Source organism: Lepidochelys olivacea, assembly GCF_965140295.1.
Source record: "Lepidochelys olivacea isolate rLepOli2 genome assembly, chromosome: 1".
Lineage (NCBI taxonomy): Eukaryota > Metazoa > Chordata > Testudines > Cheloniidae > Lepidochelys > Lepidochelys olivacea.
The window spans coordinates 233939360-233958029 of NC_140411.1; positions in this window are offsets into that span (position 1 = coordinate 233939360).

An 18670-nucleotide genomic window follows, 5' to 3' on the forward strand; every position below is an offset into this window, starting at 1 on the left:
GTGTGGGACACTTGTTGTACAGGACATTGGTACCCCAGAAGGCATGAGACTTTAAAGTGACCTGGCTAGAGGGCTGAGTCATGAGAAGGAGCAGATCACCATAGGCACCATAAATGGAGAAGATGAAAAGTATCTCAGATGCCATGAGGACAATAGGATGTTCAGCTCTTCTCTACAGTCCTAGAGAGCACCCCAATGTCAGAGCCTTTTATGGTGAAGTTAAGTGGGCTGACTCCCTGATGAGTGGGGGCAGGGCCTAGCTCCTGGCCAGTCAGACTCTAGAGTCTTGGAGGAGGGACTTGAGACACTTCCTCTTTAGCAGCTCCACTCAAGTGTGGTGTGGGACGGAGGAGTGCAGTTTGCAGACTGCGGGTGTTCAGCTCTGTTGCCACACATCTGTTCTGGGATGATAGCTTGCTTTAACTCGCCCAGTCCCTGCTCTACCCAATTTCCCCTCTCTGACTGGTTGATGACGAGCGAGCTCTTGGGACCTGCAAGGAGTAAGCTTCCTCTCTGCATCTGCAAAGCATCTCCCTACATTCTGAGGGTACTGAGCAACTTCTACCACCCCCACATGCTGCTGCATCGGTAACCAGAGACTTAGGCACGCAGTATTGGTAGCAGGAGGTACTCTGAGTTGTCTGTCAGCAGGGAGCAGATAAAGGTTTTTCAGGGACTGGAGAGAACTTACTCCCTGTAGATCCAAGAGTTGGCACCCAGGCTTACCTGTGAGGGGGATGATGATGATGTATGTATTTAGATGGAATAAGGGGCCCAAATATTTTAACATAAACAGTGTTAAACAAGGATGAGGGTGTGGTATACGGAGACCTCAGCCTGCTTATTACCATGGCAAACATACTATTAAAAGTTCTTTTAACCTTCGTTTAGTAAAGATAAGGAAAATTAGTTAAAGCATTTGAAATGTGAAGTATTAAGTAAGGCTTTCATCTCAGCCACAGTCCTTGTTCTCTTTCTCTTTAGCTGGAGAGAGATTTTAGACAGAGACCCCCGCCCACATCTTTCCTTCTTTGACTGTCTCAGAGACCCCAAAGATGGTAATAGCTGTCCTTTGGAGGGTAAAGAGAAGAAGTTAGTTGAGATGAGATGAAGCTGTTGCTGCTGCTGTTGAAGTCTGTCCCATTTTATTTCAGATGGTGGTTGGAATTGAGCTGGAACTGGTAGGGGTGGGGAAGTCATCTGGATCACTCTCTCTCTCTGACCCAGTTGGTCAGGATGTCCTTCAGGATTAGGATGAAGAAGGTCTGGGGTCCCAGGAGATGGTGGGAGTGGCAGCCATGATGGTGAAGCTCACTCCACTAACCTCTGTCTGTCCTCCCCCAACCTCACCCCCTCAGTGTCTTTCTTTTGGATTTCAGAAAGGGAGTGGTGGGTAGAATAGCTCATTCCCTCATTATTTTGTCCACCAATTAGACCTGTCATAGATCGCCGGTTCCACATCTGCTATTTTTACCAAGCATGATTTTTAATATAGTCCTTGAATTATATCAGCATGACTTTTTGTTTGGACTAATTTAGTCTCTGTTTTGTTCTTTTGCACCTGTTGATAACATTCTCTGATGAAAAGAAATTGACCTACTTTCTGTGGTAAATTCCTAAGCAGGCAAAAGTTATAGATTGTTACAACACTACCTCTTAGGCTCCTAAGCACTTTAGAAAAGGTGTGTCATTATCCCCATTTTATACATGAGTCCTAGGGAGGTGAAGTGACTCACCCAAGGTCATGCTGCAAGATCATACCAGAGCCATGAATTGAACCTAGGTCTCCTGAGTTTTGGTCCAGTTCTCTAGCCACTACACAACACTGTCCCTGCTAAATAAATTATAAATTGCATGATGGTATAAGAGGAGAAGAAGAGAAAGGGGGTTAATCATAAACACTATCAAGTCCTTCCTGATCTGTAAGAGCATAAGGAGGATGAAGATGGGCTGGTGGTGGCATCCATCTCCTCCAAACATTAAAAGCTTGATATACAGGATAAGAAATTATGCTGACTGGAAAGGAACGTCATGGAAGTCCCATTGCTTGAATCACCAAATACTGGACTGAATGAATTATTAGAACAGCAGCCACAGGGACTGCCAGTCTTTTACCCTTTGTTGATGTCCCTCTCAAAATGGCTGCAGATCTTACACATGTGCACTTCTAGTTCTCCCCCACTCCCCAGATTTACTTATGTGGTTGCACCTTGGCTAGAGCATATGCTGTAGGAACCGTCTGTCCTAGTAGGAGGAGGGAATGACCTAATTTCTAGGGTTCTATTACATTTCAATCAACTGAACTGATAATTTAATAGTGGGATTTACACAGTACTAATGCTGGGTTTTAAAAATGTTGTTCTAAAATGAAGCCTAAATTTCCATGAAGGGAGAGATCATATTCCATGTATCCAAGCTGTCATTTCATTTAATCGGTGTTTCTTCCTAAGGGCACCCAAATACTCATTTCCATAGCCAAGTCAATTCTCTCAAGAACTGCCAGAGGTGTCTGGTTTTTAAAGAATTTATTTTCTTGGCTACCATTATAGCCCTTAAAATACATTTACTTATGTTACAGCCCAGGTTCCTCCCAAATGAAAATACAATATTACTTAAAATGTCTGGTATAACAAAGGATCATATGGACAGAGATGTTCTGTTGAAGACATCTTCCTAAAATCAATTGCTTTTACTGCACTCCCAGATTGTAAATACAAATGTGGCACCTCCAGCATTTATAATACAGAGCTGTGTGAAAAATGAAAAACATCACTTGCAGATAATTTAATCAAAAATATTATGAAGTTAATCAAATAAATTATGCAGTGACTGACTATTATTCAGCCAGCTCTAGTTATTAACTTAAATGCCAGCAGCAGCTATGTCTCGCTGCAGTCGAACTCATCTGGAGGACTTATATGGCAAATCGGCTGTAGCATTAAACTCGAGAGGCTCATCTCAAATCCCTTGATCTCTCTGTTTTATGAACGTTGGTGAAATATAGATATGGATCCAGATTTTGTAGCTCAGGCCCTTATTCAGCTGTAGGTCAATGGGAGTTTGCCTGAATAAAAACTGAGAGTCCAATCTGGCAAAGACGGATGTATATGTTGGGACTGCACTCCTGTTTAAAGCTGGGGCCTCAGTCTCTGCAGGATTTGCTTGTTAAAGAAAGTAAGATGGGGCTGTCATGAAGGGTTTATCAGCACAAGTTTGCTCAGAAATGGGAAGCCCTTAGGGTGTTAAGGTGATCCCAAGACGGTGTCAATAAATCCTTTATACAATAGCACACTACACCATGTATACAGTATGTCCCACAATTTACAAACAACTATTTTGCAAATATTTAGAGAATTTGAACATTTGTATTGGCAATTTTTTGTAGCCATCCACTTGAAAACCAGGTGCCTTAGTTGTCATGAGTCCAACTGTACGGACTTTAAATTGAGAGGGAAAGAAAGCTATCAATCACACATTTTAAACCTCAAAAATAGCTTTTCTGTACAAAATAATACCTAGATCTTGTATAGCACTTTTCATCAGTAGATTTCAAAGCAATTTACAAGAAGGTCAGTAACATTATCTCCATTTTGATATAATGAATTTAAGGACATATATTTGGTAAACTGCCATTATTAGCTTATAATCTTTTTGGGGGCAGGGAATATCTTACTATCTCTGCACAATGTAGTGAGACCTGATCCTATTTGGGGCCTTCAACTGTGGTATTCCCAGAATATTAAATAATAGTATTTTCTGTATATCACTTGGATTTTCCTTTTCCTTTATTTAATTTTCTAGTTAATTTTAATGTTAAATCTAGTGTTCATGAAAAGAGCAGGAATGACAACTCTGAAATCTTCTTTTTCGCTAAAGGACATACATAACAACTTTTCTTCATTACACTGTAGCCTGGCTTTGACGCATTTATCTAAAAACTGAAGCCTCTCTATCCATTCATTAACCCCCTAAACCATCCATTCACCCACAATTGCATTTAAAGAATTCTTCCCAGTCTGTCACTAGCTAGGCTCAGATTGTTTATCTATACACTGTCCCTAAAGATGTTTTCTATTCTCTCCATTTAGGAATTTTTTCCATGCTTTTCACCAGGGTTTTCTAGCCACATGGTCAAAATGTCACTTGCAACTTTTTCTAGTTTTCAAAATCGGCGTTTAAAGAATTTTTTTTGCTCACTTTGCTGCAATACATAAAATCCTCCTTTGTATATCCAGCAGCTAACAACATTATAGCTTCATAATAATCTCTGCAGCCAAAGGCTACTTCAGTATTTTGCAATTAGGGATTAAAATAATTGGTATGACAATTCTATTGCTTTGTGTACTGTTGTGATCATGGATAGAGATGTTAAATTTGGTCAAACTGGACAGTCTCTACGTAAAAGAATAAATGGACACAAATCAGATGTCAAGAATTGTAACATTCATAAACCAGTCGGAGAACACTTCAATCTCTCTGGTCACGCGATCACAGACATGAAGGTCGCTATCTTAAAACAAAAAAACTTCAAATCCAGACTCCAGCGAGAAACTGCTGAATTGGAATTCATTTGCAAATTGGATACTATTAATTTAGGCTTAAATAGAGACTTGGAGTGGCTAAGTCATTATGCAAGGTAGCCTGTTTCCTCTTGTTTTTTCCTACCCCCCCCCCCCAGATGTTCTGGTTTAACTTGGATTTTAACTTGAAGAGTGGTCAGTTTGGATGAGCTATTACCAGCAGGAGAGTGAGTTTCTGTGTGTATGGGGGTGGGGGGATGTGAGAACCTGGATTTATGCAGGAAATAGCCCAGCTTGATTGTCATGCACATTGTGTAAAGAGTTGTCACTTTGGATGGGCTATCACCAGCAGGAGAGTGAATTTGTGTGGGGGGGTGGAGGGTGAGAAAACCTGGATTTGTGCTGGAAATCACTTTAGATAAGCTATTACCAGCAGGACAGTGGGGTGGGAATAGGTATTGTTTCATATTCTCTGTGTATATATAAAGCCTGCTGCAGTTTCCACGATATGCATCTGAGGAAGTGAGCTGTAGCTCACGAAAGCTTATGCTCTAATAAATTGGTTAGTCTCTAAGGTGCCACAAGTCCTCCTTTTCTTTTTAGAGATGTTAAAGGCATTTCAAGTTGTCTGGCTTTACATCAATTTTTAATGTTAGGTAGACTGCACAATTAGTGGATTTATATATTTAATTTTCTCTTTGAAGAATAGCTTTTAAACTGCTTTTAATTCTGTGCATCTGGGTAATAAATTATTCATGCAGCACCTGAAATTAACTACTATGTTCCCAAATAAGTGCAAACAAATATGTTTTGCAAATAAAATAAATCCTATTTAGTTATTAGAACAATAGAAATTAGAGCTGGGAAAGACCTATTAAGTTTTCTTGTCCATCCTATTAGGAATGTTGAAGGATTGTTTTTACCTTTCATATATCAGTTTTTCTTGATGGTCAGCTCAAATGATCCTGTTTGTTTTCTAGTTTAATTTAACATACCAAGAGAGAGAAGGAGACTTTGGATGAACATCTGAAGTTTGGAGGTCTTAACAAAACAACCCTCCAAAGTCCATGGGAGCTGCTGAGATCTCATTACTCTTGAAAAATGAGTGGTGAAATGCTGGTCCATTGAACTCAATGGCAAAAATTACATTGATTCCCATGGGCCAGCATTTCACCCCATGTGCCCAAATATGGGGGTTTGAGCTTCATTTTAGTCTCACATTTTAAAAAAAAAATCTTGACCTGTGAGTCCTGCCACAGTTCTCTCACAGCAATGAGGGCTGGCTTCAAAGTCCAGAAGTTCTGTTAACAGTTAGCAGATACCACTGGCTTGAGCCCCCACCCAGAAACCTGGAAAAACTAAATATCTCCCTGGGAGTCCTTAGTAGGCAAACTTCCCCACTTGTCAGTCTGTGTACAAAACAAGTAAAATTTTACTTGGGGTTGGGGGAAAGAGGTCACAGAATATATTTGGGAAAGCCAGGGTGCTCTGTGTGTGTGTGTGTGTGTGTGAGACAGAGAGAGAGAGAGAGAGAGAGAGACTCCCACCCACACCCTGGGAGTGTCTTAGATGACTGAGTTTATTCATGATTTGAGCATCCAGTAAAGTACTATGTCCCTGCAATAACTACTTCCCTCCGCCACAACACCCCTCCCTGTTTGTTGCATGGGGTTGGTGGAGTCCAGAGTTTGGGCAGGTCAGTCTCCAACCCCTATGGGAAGTGCTGCTGGTTCTGCTCCATGGGCTGTACCACTTAACCCATCTGTAGCTTTATTGGTTGCTGGGTAGAGAGGTCCTCACTGGAGTTCCTCAGCTTTGCTGGTTCCCTCTGCAGCTTCAGGTAAAAAGCCATCTCTGCTGTATCCTGCCTCCATGCCACCTCTTGTTTGAGAAAGCTGCCTCTGCACCCTTTCTGTGCAAAGTGTTCAGGGATCAGTGTCATATAGCATCTGGCGCAGAGCCCTTATGACCTGGGACCCCACCAGGAGACATGAGCCCCTTTCCTTCCTAACAAGAGACAGTGCGGCAGCTCTTGCAGAGGACTAGCTGGGTTAGTCAGTGGCACCTCCAGAGGAGACAAGGCAAATGGCTCCCTTGAGACTGGAGACAGAGAATGAGAAGAAAAAAAAACTTGGATGACTGCTACTTGCTGCCCAGCCATGAGTGGGGTTTGGTGCATGGGCAAGGTGGTACAATCAAGGGACTGTAACCTGTGGGACAGTCTCACTGGCAGAAAGAAGGGAGTTAGACTGCTGCTACAGTTACTGGACATGGGGTGTGTGTGTGTGTGTGTGTGTGTGTGTGCAATGGTATTTTAATCTTTATTTGCATATATATATTCTGTTGCTGTGTGTTCCCGAGTTGGTCATTGTGTTCCTTTCCCTTAATACAGCTTTCCTTGTTTGTGCACAATCTAAGTGCTTAATAGTGTGGAAGTTCTGCCTGTTATGGACATCTAGAGAGGGTGTATTCAGTTTTCCCAGGTTTCTCCGGGATGTGGGGGAGGCTCAAGCTAGTGTAGTTATTTGTCCAGGGGGGGCCGGCCTACTTATGCTGAATCTGGCCCTTTTTGCTTCCATTAACCACCTGGCAGAAGGGTTACACCAACATATAGTCTCTCGCTAACTGTGGGATAGAGTTCAGCCATGTTCATGTCCTTGTTGGTGATGCCCTATTTCAATGCAATAGAAAAGGTAAGCAGACTTTGTGCCATGCACGACTAGCAGCTGAGATAAATAACACAAACCACCCCTGTCATAAAAATAAAGGGAAGGGTAACCACCTTTCTGTATACAGTGTTATAAAATCCCTCCTGGCCAGAGACAAAACCCTTTCACCTGTAAAGGGTTAAGAAGCTAAGATAACCTCGCTGGCACCTGACCAAAATGACCAATGAGGAGACAAGATGCTTTCAAATCGGGAGGGGGGGGAAACAAAGGGTTCATCTGTCTGTGTGATGCTTTTGGTTCAAAATGATCTCTGGTTCAAAAAAATCCCACGTGTGCCACCATGTCAAGGTTCCTTCCCCATTCTGAACTCTAGGGTACAGATGTGGGGACCTGCATGAAAGACCCCCTAAGCTTATTCTTACTAGCTTAGGTTAAAAACTTCCTCAAGGTACAAATCTTGCCTTGTCCTTGAACCGTATGCCGCCACCACCAAGCGTTTTAAACAAAGAACAGGGAAAGAGCCCACTTGGAGACGTCTTCCCCCAAAATATCCCCCCAAGCCATACACCCCCTTTCCTGGGGAAGGCTTGATAAAAATCCTCACCAATTTGTACAGGTGAACACAGACCCAAACCCTTGGATCTTAAGAACAATGAAAAATCAATCAGGTTCTTAAAAGAAGAATTTTAATTAAAGAAAAGATAAAAGAATCACCTCTGTAAAATCAGGATGGTAAATACCTTACAGGGTAATCAGATTCAAAACATAGAGAATCCCTCTAGGCAAAACCTTAAGTTACAAAAAGACACAAAAACAGGAATATACATTCCATCCAGCACAGCTTATTTTACCAGCCATTAAACAGAAGGAAATCTAATGCATTTCTAGCTAGATTACTTACTAACTTAACAGAAGTTCTGAGGCTGCCTTCCTGATCTGTTCCCAGCAAAAGCATCACACAGACAGAAAAACCCTTTGTTCCACCCCCCTCCAGATTTGAAAGTATCTTGTCCTCACATTGGTCATTTGGGTCAGGTGCCAGCTAGGTTAGCGTAGTGTCTTAACCCTTTACAGGTGAAAGGGTTTTGCCTCTGGCCAGGAGGGATTTTATAGCACTGGGGACAGAAAGGTGGTTACCCTTCCCTTTATTTTTATGACAACTCCCAAATATCCAGGAGGTTTGTGATGGTTGATTTATGTTCTGCCATTTTGAACAACACAATTTATTGTAAATAAAGCTAATGGAACTGGAAACTCAGTAAACTCTATTCTGAATGTGATTTCTGCTGCCATCAGTCAGGAAGTTACACATTATGCACACTGTCACTTGATTTTGTAGATCCCTAGAGTATCACAAAATGGCTCACTCTAGAGAATTACGTCTGATATCCATCTGTAAATAATGAACCGCTTATTTTTCAGAACAATAATCCTTATCTCAACTTCCACCTTCTGTATTTGCTTCCTAGCTCAACTCAGAATGACAATTCCCTCTTTTCCTCTCCATATTCCCAGAGCCAGGTGTTTTTCCAGCTGAGGCAGCTCAGGAAGGCTTGTTCCCTGTGGAATTCATCTTTCTTTCTACTGGACTTGCTGCCAATTCGTGTGAACAGCTTTCTTCCCCATCCTCTTGCAGAGACTGGATTTGTGGCCTCTCCAATGTTTTCTGCACCTGTTGATGCAGCAGGAACATAGGATCTGGTGTCAAACCCAAACTCTGATCCCCACACAGCAATTCACTAGGCTGCTGTAACAATCCAGATTGCTAATAAATTGTTCTAGCTGCTGCTGCAACAGATGTTGTTCCCACCTCTTTGTTGGCTGGTGGTTGCTGGCACTGCTGCCTGCCAAGAGCTAACTCAAATGGCATCTCACTCTGCAAGCAGGAATAGTCCTACAGACATGATCTGGCTGGATACAGTTAAGTGTTAACTTTTGAAAATGAGACTTAGGCTCCTAGGTGACTTAGATGTTTTAGAAAACTTTATCCCATGACTGGCTTTCAACTAGTGGGGAACCTTGACAAACTGCATTATTATTTTGTGGGTCAGGGACTGACTGTCTTTTTGTTCTGTTTGTACAGCAACTAGCACAATGTGTCCTGATCTGTGACTGGGGCTCCTAGCTGCTACCACAATACAAATAATGATGCACACCACATTACATGCGTGGTAATGCATGGAATACTATTCTCTCTGGCATAAGGCTTTAAAGATGACCTACAAAATAGGAAACACATTGTTCTTGTACTTTACTCTTTTTTATGATGTACAAGGACTGTCTCAATGATTGTTTTGATTTTTAAATGCCTGGTTGTGTTTTATATTCAAATGATCAGTTCCTAGCTTCCCTCTTTCCTGGAGCTCGCTTGAACAAGTACTTTGGACCTAAATGTCACACTAGGCTGTAACCTGAGCTGCAGCTTCTCTTCCCAAAATCTGAGGGGATGAGTGCGAAGGGGATGCTTTGTTTTTAGAGTCTTTAGGGGCTTCTCTATGCTAGAAAACTTCATGGCTGTAATTCTGGTAAAAATGCCGGAATCCTGCTTATACTGTGAATTCCATGACTACTAATGCCAGGGGAGCTGCACCTATGGTAAGTGTATTGCAGTGAAATTTGCTAGTGTCGATTCAACCAGATGGGGAAACAATGAATTACAGCTCAGCTGATATCACAATTTGACCATGTCAAGATCCTCAGGCAAAAAATAGGGAAATGAGGAGTTGATGTTTCCAGTGCAGTATTGCCAGTCTCCAAACATTCAAAAATCATGAGATATGAAAAACAACTGAGTTTTAAAAATGTGTCTGCTGGTGTTTTAGCCTCTTTGATTCATATTTTCAAGCTTTTGTCTGCAACCAGGAGGTAAGAAACTTTTTTTTTAATGAAAGCTGAGATACTGATGTATTCGCAAAAAGAAAAGGAGTATTTGTGGCACCTTAGAGACTAACCAATTTATTTGAGCATAAGCTTTTGTGAGCTACAGCTCACTTCATCGGATGCATACTGTGGAAACTGCAGAAGACATTATATACACAGAGACCATGAAACAATACCTCCTACCACCCCACTCTCCTGCTGGTAATAGCTTATCTAAAGTGATCACTCTCCTTACAATGTGTATGATAATCAAGTTGGGCCATTTCCAAGTCCAAATCAAGTTGGGCCACATCTGATTTGTGTCCATTTATTCTTTTACGTAGAGACTGTCCAGTTTGATATTTCCCTATTTCCTATTGCCCTGGGGAAGTGGCCCAGGGAATTTGAAGCAGCTCTGGTGAGAAGTTAAGGAGAGTCAGTGGGAGGCTGCTAGCTAAAGGGTCCCTGGGTCGGGACCTGGTGGATCTGAGTCTAACTCCCCACTGGGGAAGTGGTTAGATTCTAGAACTGAGATTCTCCTGGGAAAGGGGAAAAACACTAACAGTGACATGGCCAGAGGGCTGAGTCAGGAAGAGGATGCTGTAGTACTTGGACTGAGATGCGTCTGCAGAGGCATGGATGAAAACAGACAAGGCACCATCAGGGAAGGGTGCACCGGCTAGCAGAGCTAATCCCCATGACGGCCAGCTGAAGGCACCACCGTGGTGAGGGTCTCCTGTGATATGTGGTGGAGAATGCGGGCATTCCCTTTCCCCTCAGGGAAGGGGATTGAGTGAGCAACTCAGATTGTTTGACAGCTACCCCGATACAAGGGGAATGGGAAAGACTATAGTAGAGACACGTGGGGCAAAGGGACAATGAAGCTGCTATGAGCAGAGACCTTTTTGGCAGAAGGCATGTGTAGCTTCTCAGGCTGGACTTCACAGTTGATGCTCGCACTGCAGAGGGTTGAAGAGCAACCAAAGGGGATCCAGACCCTAATGAGGTAGATCCTGGAGAATCAGCAGCTACAGTGGGAAGCACAGAGATACCTGCAGGAATGCCTGAGGCAGCTGCATGAAAAGCAACACTGTTTGTTTGCTCAAGATCCTCCAGGAGGTGAGCAGAGGCCAGGAAGCCTGGGGCAAGAAGTGAGGCCCCAGGGTCAGGAGGCTAGAAGCCCAAGCAGGGCTTCACTTGTGAGAGGCGGGGACACTTTGAGGGAGAGAGAGAGAGAGAGAAAGAGTGCCATTATTGGGAAGAAAGGAAGTCTAGCCCCAAGGGAAAGAAAGATGGAAAACCCCGAGCTGTGAAAAGAACAGGAAGGGGGGATGCTTGTTTCACCTGTGGGGAACTAGGGCATGTGAAGAGGCAGTGCTCTCACAGGCAGGATCTGAGCCAGGAGAAGGGTAAGGGATCCAGAACGGACCAGAAAGAGGTGCCAGATACCCAGAGGGGGTGCACCAAGGTGATGGAGAAGGCCAATGGGGCCAAACAGGAGAGAAATGAGAGCGAAGGAAGAGACCCTTAAATGTCTAGCTGAAGGATGTGGGGACTTGTACAGATACCAATCGGGGGAGCTGGGAACTCAGATCATAGGAGAAGGGGTGCTGTGAGAGCCAGGAAAGCAAGGGCCTGAGCTAGGGGAGAAACTGAAAACCACTGAGCTGGCCTTGCAAGTACCGCAAGGGGACACAGAAGCGCAGAAAGGAAAATTCAGGGACACCATGGAGGAGAAGGGCAAATTGCTTCACCTAGTGGTGAACCTTAGTCAGGAGAAGGACATCCCATGAACCCAGCTGTGAGGGAAGCTGCGAGGGAAGCAGGGGAGGTAATGCCTACTCTCCAGGTGGTGGTCTTGAGGAGGAGGGTGTGTGATGGGGCATTCACCCACACAGCCAGAGAAGGGATTAAAAGCAGCCTAGGGAGGCTGTGCAGGGAGCAAGCAATAGTAGAGGGTCTGTGAGAAACAGCCAATCAGCATCCAGTAGGTTGATATAAAAGGGAGCTGCAGGACAGAGTAGTTCAGTTGTTGCAGGGAGCCCAAGGGAGAGGACTGGGTTCCTAGAGGGCTGCAGGAGGGCAGCACCTCAGACAGGGCAGCTGCTAACAGGTACTGAGGGAGCTAGAGAGAGAGAGAGGGAGAGGGAGAGAGAGAGGGAGAGAGAGAGAGCTCTTGATTGGCTGCTGGGACTTGCAGGCTCAAGGCCCTGGGAAGAGGGTGAGAAGTTGGGAGAGGCAGCAGGGCTAGCTACAGGTCCCTGGGCCAGGACACAGAGTAGTGGGTGGACATGGGTCCCCCCTGCCCAACTCGCCAGTGTGGAGGTGGCTAGACTCTAGAACTGATAGAGCTCGCCTGCCCTCCCCTGGCCCCAGAAAGGGGTAAAACACTAACTAACAGTGACACGACTGGAGGGCTGAGTCAGGAAAAGGATGCTGCAGCACTTGGACTGAGATGGGTCTGCAGAGGTGGTGGTAACAACAGGAGAGGCACCAGTCAGAGTGGGCACACCAGCTAGCAAAGCTAGTCCCCATGGCAGCCAGCAAGAGGCACCGCAGTGGTGACGGAACCCCTTTTCCCTGCCCTCCATGAGTGATAAAGGAAATAGGGGCATGTGTAGCTTGAGAGATCCAGCATGCCTCACGTTGTATACTATCGGCTGTGTCAATAGCAGAGCACAGAGTCTCCTTGTCATGGAGACTGTCAGCAGATGGGTGGGAGATGAGTGTGGTTTGTGAGTTTAATGAAGTCTAGTGTTAGATGGCATTGCATGGAGAAGGGTAAAGGGATTATAAAAGGATAGACGGGATTCCTTCTCTGGAGGAGGCGAAGTATTTGAGTGTAGGGCAGTGCAGCTCCTGTTCAGTACAGTGCAAAGGGAGAGTGCAAGAATGTGTCATGGTATATTGGGGCATGGCTGAAAGAGGCTGGAGTTACGGTTTCATGTATCTTAACTTTTCAATGCCTGGGTTTCAGAAATTTTGAGTTTTGCTGAACTCTGTGTTCTGGGAGGGCACGAAATATTACCCAGCAACCTTAACTCTCCATTAACAAAGTCTCTGGTCAGTGAATATTAGAGAAGCACTTCTGCAGTTTTCCTCCCCAGTTCTGTGCCTTTAAATTAGCTATGGTGCATGCATCATCGAAGAAGGTGTACCATCCTTCATCTAAATTTCCAGGCACTTAACCACTCCCTACCAAAAAGGATACCAATTCGCATGTCATTTTATAACCTGGTGCAGTCCAGGAATAAACTCTGGCTCACAATTGTCTCCTGGAGGAAGGATGGCCTAGCAACAAGGTACTGGGCTGGAATTCAACAGACTTAAGTTCAATTTCTGCCTCAGCCACAGACTTTCTGTGGGACCTTGGTCAGGTAGCTTAATCTCCCTATGCCTTGGTTCACCTCGGTAAAATGGGGCTAATTCTTCCCTGTCTTACTGTAATGCTTGTGATGTGCTCAGATACGACAGTGGTGAGGGCTATATGAGTACCTAGACAGATGCAGTTGAGATATAATGCCTTCCCCTTCCCTATCATGTACTAAAAATCAACCCGGAGTCATGTGACCAAAAAAGGTTGGCAACTACATGCCGTAGCTCAGTCACAGAATTTACAAAGCCAGTGGTCTCCGAGTGCAACTCCCAGGGTTTGTGTTTCAGATCATTGGGGGGAGGGGAAGGGGAAGGAAGGGTATTGGTAAAAAAAACCAAAACACCTTAAGAGCAGTGTGGTTTATTTCCAGGTCTGCCACTTCATCTGTGAGCCTCTGTTTCCCCTCCCACTCTTCTTCTTACATCTTGTCTGTTTAGATTAATTCTCTTCAGGCAGGCACCGTCTCTTGCTATGCATTTGTACAGTGGTGCCTGAGGGGCAGCTCCATCACCTCATCCCAAGATCCCGGCAGACACTGAGGACGGAAGAATGTGGGGTTGATGAACAGGAGGGCTTCTTTTTTTCCCCCCACACTACCTCTGCCATTTCACCCCATGTTTTCCCTCCTGGAGTTCCACCGCACCCACCATCCATTCTCATTTATCCCTCTCCCCTCGCTGTGACCTTACTCCTTTGCCCCCAATCCCCCTCCCATCCCAGCAAGCATTTACATATTTCATTTATTTTATTTTCACAAATAGCTTGATTACATTTCCCCAAAACTAAAAAAAAAACAAAAACAAACCCTGACAGACAGATTTTTGGGAAAATGCCAACAGCACATTTCCAGATTTCTGCCCTACGTCAAATAAAATCAGCCACTAGCTGGGTGTCAGCTGGGATCGGTGGCTATGGCATATCCCTTTAAGACAGCATGATAGAAAGCCTTTTGATAGCTAGTCTATCTGCATGTGCACAGTGTAATCAGTTTGGGGTATGAGCTCTGGAATGTTAGGCACACTCCTAAATAGACAGCTAAACTTTCTTGAATACCATTTTCAATTTGATTCCCCCAAAGGGGTAGTGTATTTCATGCACGGGGGAGGGGGTGGAGGGGTAACTTTCAAGTGACTGAGACTCTTGTGCCAGGATCAGAGCCTGGATTTGATCCCCAGTTCTGGGCAAAAACACATTGCTAGAAGCTGAACCTTAAGAAAAGGTTGGTTTTTTTTTTTTTTTTTTTTTACTGAGGCTGGTGCTGGATCTCAGGAATCCCTGGGTAAAATGATGCCAAATCTGGACCATTCACCTTACCATGCGACCCCAGAGGCACACAGAGTTTCAAATCAATCCAAGTAACTGTGCAGATTGTAGAGCACTCAGACTCCTGCTTTCAGTAGTTCTAAGCCCGGTGGTGTTCCACTTTAATACCCTGCACATTGCTGTAGTTGAGACTTCAGCCTGGACCCTGGAATGTGTGGGCAGCAATTTGTCCAAAATCCAATGGGTTGAGTGATGGTGTGTTTTTAAACGTGTCTCAGCTGGAAATCGCTCCTTGCATCTCTTACTGGCCTTTCACAAAGGGCATAGGAAAGGGAACACAGGAGAAAAACAAAGAGGTAAGGTATGGAAATAACTGGAACCTTCTGCCTCCACTCTTAGTTTAGCCTCTCCTCCTTGTCTTGGATTAGTCTTTCCTCCTTTCTTCTCTGCTCTGTTCTCTACGTCATCCACCCTCAGCAGACAATCAAATAAAAATTCAAACAACGATCCGTCAAAACATTTGTAGCTCGTTAATTGGTACCCTGGTTGGCAGACTTAGCAGCCAGGCCGAAGGCTGAACTGGCGACGTCTGGCCTGCAGCACTGTATCCTGTCACGTCCAGAGGTCGGGTGTGTTGAGGCAGATTGGAGGAGGGCTGTGCCCCATGCTATGCTAGTCTTAGGATAAATATCTCTTCAGTTTCCAGAGATGTCATTCTGGTATCACCCGCTAGCACTACATTCACAAAAAGCAAATTGTCTGACAGCTGCTTCTTCTTATATAAACAAATACAAGTGAGTCTTAAATGAAAAGTCAAAATGATTCATGTTTTAATTTAGCTGTGTTTGTATCATTTAAAAACTCCCCGGCATCAGTATTGATCTCTGAAATCTCGTTTATAAAGGGGGGGTGGGAGAAAACAGTCAGACCCAGTTTGTGGAATGTGATTGATTGAAACACTTTAGTATTTTCATTTCCTACTCCATCCTCTTTGCCCTCTCTACACAAACAGACCACATACCAATTGTGTTAATAGGGAACAGACGGGAAGCTAAAAAAATTCAAATGAGAAACAAAACATCAAGTTTTTAAAAGGGAGGGTAATTCATGATTAGAGCAGCTTCCCAAGTGAAGTGATAAATTCATCATCACTTATAGCTTTTAAAGTGAGGTAGGATGTCTTTCTAAAAGATCTGCTCTACTCTGAACACAAATTATTGAACCCCAGAGTGTTCTCTTACATGGTAGGAAAGAATAATTCTGCAGGACTTGCTGATGCAAACCTATGGCCTGTGTCATGCTGAAGATCAGCCTAGAAGATTATAATCCCTGCCGGCCTGAAAAATTGATGAATGGAAATTCACAGAAGAAACAGAACACATTAACAACTATTAGCAGAAAAGACCTTGAATGTTCTACACACATTAGCCACATCACAGCTTTAATGAAAATGATTTGGGCAGTTCCCGTCATTGATTCTCCTTTCAGCAACTCCTTCGTTTCATAATTTTACTGAACGTGATGTACAAGTAGTGTGAGATTTAGAACCTGTATCCTGACAAGAGAGCTACTGCAGGCATGCAGTTTAATGGGGTGGTGACTAGGCAGTGAATGATTATAATAAGGAACACAAGCTGTGTTGGGCTGTGGGGAACAGATTGGCACAAGAGCAGTACTAAATGCGGAGCTCTACAGTCTGAACCCAAGATAAAAGGGAATTTTATTTCTCTCTGTTGCAGTCGGATGCATCTACATTAATCAGAAAAATGCATCTTGTGTCCCTCGTGTTCTGTAACGAGGTTTATTATTTTCAAGTTGAAACTTATTTTTACATTCTGAGAAAAAACAACCTCAGCATAACTTTGTAGATCAATGACAAAAGTAAAGGAAGTTCTGGTTTTCAGAAGAAATATAAACCTACAACCTTTAGGCCATTAAGATCCAGTGGCAATCCAGGCCTTAGAGTCTAGGCCATGTTTCAATTTATATAATAACATGCAATCTGTGCATATTTCACCTGTGGTTTCAATTCAATACGGGATACTTCATTTCCTGTCATAAACTGTCATGTAATGCTGCTGTATGCTGTTAAACAGATGTCACATTGCATCCCATTGATGGGTGATATGTTGCCAACTTTCTACTTGCGCAAAACCAAACACCCTTGCCCAGCCCCTCTGCGGCCCAGCCCATGCACCAAACCTTCTCCGAGGCCCTGCCTCCACTCACTCCATCCCCGCTCCCTCTGTCGCTTGCTCTCCCCACCTTCACTCACTTGCTCATTTTCACTGGGCTGGCTCAGGCGGCTGGGGTTCAGGAGGGGGTGAGGGCTCTGCCCGGGGTTGCAGGCTCCAGGGTGGGGCCAGAAATGAGGAGTTCAGAGTGCGGGAGGGGCTCCAAGCTGAGACAGTGGGTTGGGATGTGAGAGGGGGTGAGGGCTCGGGGTGAGGGTGCGGGCTCTGGCATGGGGCCAGGGATGAGGGGTTTGGGGTGCAGAAGGGGGCTTTGGGCTAGGGGATGGAGCCGAGGGGTTTGGAGTATGGGAGGGGGCTCCAGGCTGAGGCAGGGGGTTGGGGTGTGGGAGGGGATGAGGCTCTGGCCCAGTAATGAGGGGTTCAGGTGTGGGAGGGGGCTCCGGGCTGACACAAGGGATTGGGGTGTATGGGGGGTAAGGGCTCTGGGGTGGGGGGCAGGCTCTGATGTGGGGCTGGGGCTGAGGGATTTGGGGTGCAGGAAGGGGCTCCGGGCTGGGGCTGAGGGGTTCGGAATGTGGGAGGGCACTCTGGGCTGGAGCAGAGGTTAGGATGCGGGGGGGGGGGGTGTGATGGATTTCTCGTATCTGAACTGATTATTTTCATTACTAATCAAAAGCTAAATCTACTTTCTATCATCTGAGAGTCAATGAGCATGCTAGATATAGAGAAGTGAATACTTTTATGTTCCCTTGTCGATTTCAAAATATTTAATATGATTCAAACAGAGAATATGGGTCAGCCATTCTAACAAACTGCAGACAAACGGTGTAGAGTAAATGAACCTTTCATATTTTCATCCACTATGTGATGAGATATTATTCAGAAAACTGAGTGCAATTAAAATCTTCATGTAATTAGTACACAAGAATGCAGCTGCAACTTTCTTTGGTAAACAACCAGGACAACCGGAATGTTCCAATTGAGATGTTTCCTCCATGATACTTATCAATTTGCTACCGCGTCTATAACAGTTTTCATCCTCCGTAAGGATTATGAGAACAGAAAATGAAATGGATGGGCCAAAATTCTGTAACCAAGAAGACTGCACCTTCTCCGCTGAGCTACTTGTACTGACATTGACTTCATTCACATATGAGGGTATTCCATAATATTTCAGGAGGTACTGCATCCCTTGCAGGCGTGCATTCTCCCAGTCCCAGCAGCCCAACATCTCCTATTGTCCTCAGAGCTGCTAGAAAAAAGTTTGATCTATCTGTTTCTTTCATTCTCAAGTCTGCTCTGAGGCCTAATCACCGTTGACAAAGGTTTTCAAAAATGGATTCCTAAATGTTGGTTCCTAAATCCACTCTGTAGCACCTAATTAAGTAGCCTGATTTTCAGAAGTAATAAGCATTCAGCAGCTCCCATTGACTTTATTAGCATTGAATTTGGCCCTATGATTCTATGAATAAAATATTTCTAATCATGTTTTCAGCAAGATTGAAAATTAAGAACTGACCCACAGAAGAACAAGACTGTACACTCCCTTTTAAAAAAAAAGTGGGGGCAGTATAAGAGCACCTATGTTGCTCTGTTGCCTTAAAATGTTTCATGCTGTTATCCTTTTTACAAAAACACTGAATAAGCACATTGCCTATTTCATTAGCTCCTCCCACTTCCAAAGACACGGTAGGTATTTAGTAGATTTGATTTGAGGTGTAACTTCAAACTAAATATGGAAACTGGTTGAAAAATCAGTGAGAAATTTTTAATGAAAATTGTCATGGG